This window comes from Cervus elaphus, chromosome 1, assembly GCF_910594005.1.
Source record: "Cervus elaphus chromosome 1, mCerEla1.1, whole genome shotgun sequence".
Lineage (NCBI taxonomy): Eukaryota > Metazoa > Chordata > Mammalia > Artiodactyla > Cervidae > Cervus > Cervus elaphus.
The window spans coordinates 26,667,697-26,674,181 of NC_057815.1; the positions used below are offsets into that span (position 1 = coordinate 26,667,697).

A 6,485-nucleotide genomic window follows, 5' to 3' on the forward strand; every position below is an offset into this window, starting at 1 on the left:
GAATGTACATATTAAAAATCATATTGCTAAAAATGCTAACTAACATCTGAGTCTTCAGGGAGTCATAATATCTTGTTGGAGGAAGCTCTTGTCTTGATGTTGGTGACTGCTAACTGATCAGAGTGGTGTTGCTGAAGTTGGGGTGATTCTGGCAATTTCTTAAAATTAGACTGAACATTGTCACAGTGATTGATCCTTCCTTTCACAAAGGATTTTTCTGTAATATGCAATGCTGTTTGATACCATTTTACCCACAGTGGAATTTCTTTCAGAATTGGAGTCATCTCGTCAAACTCTGACACTTCTTTATCAATTAAATGTATGTAATATTCTCAATCCTGTTGTCGTTTCAACAATCTTCACAGAATCTTCACCAGGAGTAGTTTTAATCTCAAGAAATCACTTTATTTCCTCATGCATATGAAGCAAATCCTCATCCCCTCAAATATTTCTTACGAGATTGTGCAACTCCAATACATTTAGGATTTATTTCTTATCCCACTTCTCTTGCTATTTCCACTGTGGTTACTCTCTCCACTGAAGTTTTGAACTGTTCCAAGTCATCAAGATTGAAATCAACTTCCTCAATGCTCATTTTAATATTTATATTTGACCTTTTCCTCTGAATCACAAATGTTCTTATGGGGATCTAGGATGGTGAATCCTTACCATTTAATTTAATTTGTCCAAATCTATTTATGACCCAGATAATCACAATAGTGTGATCACTCACCTAGAGCCAGACATCCTGGAATGTGAAGTCAAGTGGGCCTTAGAAAGCATCACTATGAACAAAGCTAGTGGAAGTGATGGAATTCCCATTGAGCTATTTCAAATCCTGAAAGATGATGCTGTGAAAGTGCGCCATTCAATCTGCCAGCAAATTTGGAAAACTCAGCCATGGCCACAGGACTGGAAAAGGTCAGTTTTCACTCCAATCCCCAAGAAAGACAGTGCCAAAGAATGCTCAAACTACCGCCCAATTGCACTCATCTCACGCGCTAGTAAAGTAATGCTCAAAATTCTCCAATTCAGGCTTCAGCAATACGTGAACCATGAACTTCCAGCTGTTCAAGCTGGTTTTAGAAAAGGCAGAGGACCCAGAGATCAAATTGCCAACATCCACTGGATCATCGAAAAAGCAAGAGAGTTCCAGAAAAACATCTATTTCTTCTGCTTTATTGACTACACCAAAGCCTTAGACTGTGTGGATCACAACAAACTGTGGAAAATTCTGAAAGAGTTGGGGATATCAGACCACCTGACCTGCCTTTTGAGAAACCTGTATGCAGGTCAGGAAGCAACAGTTAGAACTGGACGTGGAACAACAGACTGGTTCCAAATAGGAAAAGGAGTACATCAAGGCTGTATATTGTCACCCTGCTTATTTAACTTCGATGCAGAGTACATCATGAGAAATGCTGGGCTGGAAGAAGCACAAGCTGGAATCAAGATTGCCGGGAGAAATGTCAATAACCTCAGATATGCAGATGACACCACCCTTATGGCAGAAAGCGAAGATCAACTGAAGAGCCTCTTGATGAAAGTGAAAGAGGAGAGTGAAAAAGTTGGCTTAAAGCTCAACATTCAGAAAACTAAGATCATGGCATTTGGTCCCATCATTTCATGGAAAATAGGTGGGAAGACAGTGGAAATAATGTCAGACTTTATTTTTTGGGGCTCAAAAATCACTGCAGATGGTTGCTGCAGCCATGAAATTAAAAGATGCTTACTCTTTGAAAGTAAAGTTATGACCAACCTAGATAGTATATTGAAAAGCAGAGACATTATTTTGCCAGCAAAGGTCCATCTGGTCAAGGCTAAGGTTTTTCCAGTGGTCATGTATGGATGTGAGAGTTGGACTGTGAAGAAAGCTGAGCGCCGAAAAATTGATGCTTTTGAACTGTGGTGTTGGAGAAGACTCTTGAGAGTCCCTTGGACTGCAAGGAGATCCAACCAGTCCATCCTGAAGGAGATCAGTCCTGGGTGTTAATTGGAAGGACTGATCCTGAAGCTGAAACTCTAGTACTTTGGCCACCTCATGCAAAGAGTTGACTCATTGGAAAACACCCTGATGCTGGGAAGAATTGGGGGCAGGAGGAGAAGGGGACAACAGAGGATGAGATGGTTGGATGGCATCACTGACTCGATGGACATGGGTTTGAGTAGACTCCGGACTTTGTGATGGACAGGGAGGCCTGGCGTGCTGCGATTCATGGGGTCGCAAAGAGTCGGACACAAGTGAGCAACTGAACTGAACTGATTAGATAAATCACTATATCTGTGGCAGCTATAGCCTTATGAAATGTAACCCTTGAAATTAAAATTTTGAAATTTGATCTTACTTCTTGATCCATGAGTTTCAAATAAATTTATGTCAGTGTGCATAAAAGGAACATGAATCTTATTGTACATCTCCATCAGAATTCTTGGTTTACCAGGTGCACTGTCAAAGAGCAGTATTACTTTGAAAGGATTTTTTTTTATTATAGTAGTTCTTTACAGTGGGCTTAATCTATTTAGTAAGCCATGTTGTGAACAGATGTGTTGTAATCTAGGCTTTTTTTTTCCATTTTCAGAGCATAGACAGAGTAAATCTAGCATAAGTCTTAAGGATCCTAAGATTTTCTAGATGGTAAAAGAACATCAGCTTCAACTTTAAGTCACCAATTACATCAGGCCCTAAAAAGAGTGTCACTCTGTTCTCTGAAATGTTTAAGCCAGGCATTGACTCTCTTTACTAGCTATGAAAGTTTTAGATGACATCATCTTCCAATATAAATCTTCTTTGTCTGCACTGAAAATCTGCTGTCTAATATAGCACCTTCATTTATTATTTTATCTAGATCATCTGGATAACTTGCTACAGTTCTACATCATCACTTGCTGCTTCACATTGCACAAGACATTATGGAAATATATTTTTTCCTTAAACCTCATGAACAAACATCTGCTAGCTTCAAATTTTTCTTCTGCACCTTCCTCACATCTCTCAGCCTTCATAGAATAGAGGAGAGTTAGTGCCTTGCTCTGCATTCAGCTTTGGCTTAAGGAAATGTTGTGATGGGTTTGATCCTACATCCAGACCTCTAAAATGTCTCCATGTCAATGAGCCATTTCCTTGTCTTATCATTCACATGTGCACAGTGGGTTAGCACTTTTAATTTTACTCTAGAATTCGTCTTTTGTATTCACACCTTGGCTGATTGTTAGGCACAAGAAGCCTACCTAGGCCTATCTCAACTTTCTGCAAGCCTTCCTCACTAAGCTTAATCAAGTCTACCTTTGTAGCACATTTTGACCTTCTTCATCCAATTCCCCTTCCCTCACCTTCTGTCTCTGCTAATGAGAAATCTGACCTCTTTTTCCATGAGTTTGTTTGTATGTCTTGCTGTTTGTTTTGAAGTATAATTGACCTACCATGCTGTATTAGTTCTTATTATACAACATGGTGAAGATCCGAGCTGCACCAGAGAATGAGGAGCTTACTGAAGCGATGTGGATTCTTAAGAAGACTTATCAAAGTGGAAAGATGAAGAATGACTGAGTCAGCATCACTGATTCTACTCCCTTGGGCATCACTGATACTGAAGCTTAGCAGAGCACCTGGTATTTTCTTGTAGGATCAAAGAGAAAGATTCTCAATCATGCCTGAAATAGAGAGACTCTCAAATCATAGAGACTCTGAATTGTTTTCCCCACACTCTGATGTTCAAGGAATGACAGAACTTGATAGAATAGCTTGTAAAAAGACAGGCACCATCCCAGAGATTAAAGTGAGGAAAGAAATACTCAGAAACTGCTGTGATCCCTTAAAAGGGCAACACTGCAGCAACCTGGCCTAAAATGTGTGATTGAAGATCCCGAAGATGAAGAAGGTAGACTGTTTAGGTTGGATCCCTATAAAATGTTTACCGTTGATTCCTTTGAGGAAGAAGAACTCAGTATTTTAAAGCAGCTGAATGTCAATCCACAGATACTGAAATATAATTTGGAACTAATTTATGAAAACTTTAAGTCAGAAAAAATCTTGAGAGCTATGCTTCCTGAAGTTCAAGATGTGACCTCACGTTTTTGCAGAGTTGGGCACACTGCCCACCTGAAACTTTGACATCATCGACTACCTTACAAGCATTTAATTGGCCAAGTTATGATTGACAAAAATCCAGGAATCACCTCAGCAGTAAATAAAATCATTGATATTGATAAAACTTACTGAAATTTCCAAATGGAAATACTATCTGGAGAGGAGAATATGGTGACCAAGTTTTGAAAAAACAATTACACCTATGAATTTGATTTTTCAAAAGTCTACTGGAATCCTTGTCTCTCCACAGAACACAATCACATCACAGAACTTCTCATACCTGGGGATGTCCTATTTGATGTTTTTGCTGGGACTGGGCCCTTGGCCATTCCAGCAGCAAAGAAAAACTGCACTGTGTTTGCTAGTGATGCCAATCTCAAATCCTGTAAATGGCTACTGCACAATTGTAAATTAGATAAAGTGGACCAAAAGATGAAAGTCTTTAAGTTGGATGGGAAAGATTTCCTGCAAGGGCCAGTCAGAGAAGAGTTAATGCAGCAGCTGGGGCCACTGTCAAAAGGAAGAAAACACTCTGTGCGCATTGTCATGAATTTGACAGCAAAGGCTATTGAGTTTCTCACCGCTTTCAAAGCATTCTTAGATGGCAGCCATGTGGCAGTGAGTTCCTTCCCACTGTGCACTGTTACAGCTTTTCCAAAGATGCTAATGCAGCTGAGGATGTTTCAGCAACAAGCTGGAACTGTATTAGACATCTCCTAAGAACCATGCAGTTCAATCCACTTAGTGAAAAATGTGGACCCTCATAAGGAAATGTTATACATCACTTTTTGGATTCCTGCTGCTGTACTTTATAAGAACCAGATTGTAAATCAATACAATCATGAAGATCCACCTCTTAAAGGCCAGAGGACAGATACAGACTTTTAAGAAGAAAAAGCACAAATTGCTTTGGTCACTTAATTGGAAATAGTTTCTCCATCTTCCCACTAGACCTCTGTGATAGTGAACTATCATTTGTATGATTTCTAATATTTTAGCATTCAGTTACTTGAGTATTGAACCCTTTTATTTTACCCTCGCTGGCTTCCCATACATGCAGCATGGTGTTATTTTCTATGCATTTTCTAAATGATCACTAACATAAGTCTAGTTATGTTATGTCACCACAAAGATACTATTACTTCATTCTTGACTATATTCTCCACACTATTGTTTTATACTTGTGACTCATTTGTTTTGCAGTGGAAATCGATACCTCTTAATATTCCTTGCTTATTTCTTTCCTCTCTCCCACCAAGCACCATGGTAAACACGTGTTTTTTTCCTCTGTATCTACGACTGTTTCTGTTTTGTTATGTCTCTTCAGTTTTTTGTCATTTAGATTACACATTCATTTCCTCAGTTCAGTTGAGTTCAGTCGCTCAGTTGTGTCCGACTCTTTGCGACGCCATGGATCGCAGCACGCCAGGCCTCCCTGTCCATCACCAACTCCCGGAGTCCACCCAAACCCACGTCCATTGAGTCAGTGATGCCATCCAACCATCTCATCCTCTGTCATCCCCTTCTCCTCCTGCTCTCAATCTTTCCCAGCATCAGGGTCTTTTCAAATGAGTCAGCTCTTCTCATCAGGTGGCCAAAGTATTGGAGCTTCAGCTTCAACATCAGTCCTTCCAATGAACACCTAGGACTGATCTCCTTTAGGATGGACTGGTTGGATCTCCTTGCAGTCCAAGGGACTCTCAAGAGTCTTCTTCAACACCACAGTTCATTTCCTACTTTAGCTAAATACCTAAGATGGGGTTTGCTGGACTATATGGTAAGAGTATGCTTCGTTTTGTGCATGAGCTCTTTGTGACCCCATGGGCTGTATAGCCCTCCAGACTCCTCTGTCCATGGAATTTTCCAGATAAGAATACTGTAGTGGGTTGCCATTTCCTCCTCCAGGGGATCTTCCCAAACCAGGGATTGAACCTGAGTCTCTTGCATTGGTAGGTGAATTCTTTATCAGCCTGCCACCTGGGAAGCCCATGTTTAGTTTGTAAGAAAATTCCAAAGCATTATCCATAGTGGATGTACCATTTTGTATTCCTACCAGCAATGGATTAACATTTCTATTCTTCTTCACATTGCTTTCTTACTTAGCAGTATATTCTGAAATTACCCCATATCAGCTTTTAGCAATTTTTTTCTTATCTATTTTAACAGACTCATAATAGTTCACTGTATGTATGTACCATAGTTTATGTTTATTTAGCCAAACTAGTGCGTGTGTGCATTTGTGTGCTTGTGTGAGTCCTGCATGGCTACTTCCAAAGTGGGGCTTCCATGATGGCTCAAACAGTAAAGGATCTACCTGCAATGCAGGGGACCTGGGTTTGATTCCTGGCTGAACCTAAAGCCGGGAAGTAGATTGTAAAGATATTTATTTTGATATAGG

General features: G+C 40.0%; 1 pseudogene; it reads left to right on the forward strand.

The window, feature by feature from the left end:
- The first annotated feature begins 3,476 nt into the window (after nucleotides 1–3,476).
- LOC122700915 lies at nucleotides 3,477–4,975 on the forward strand (annotated as a pseudogene).
- The last annotated feature ends 1,510 nt before the right edge of the window (nucleotides 4,976–6,485 follow it).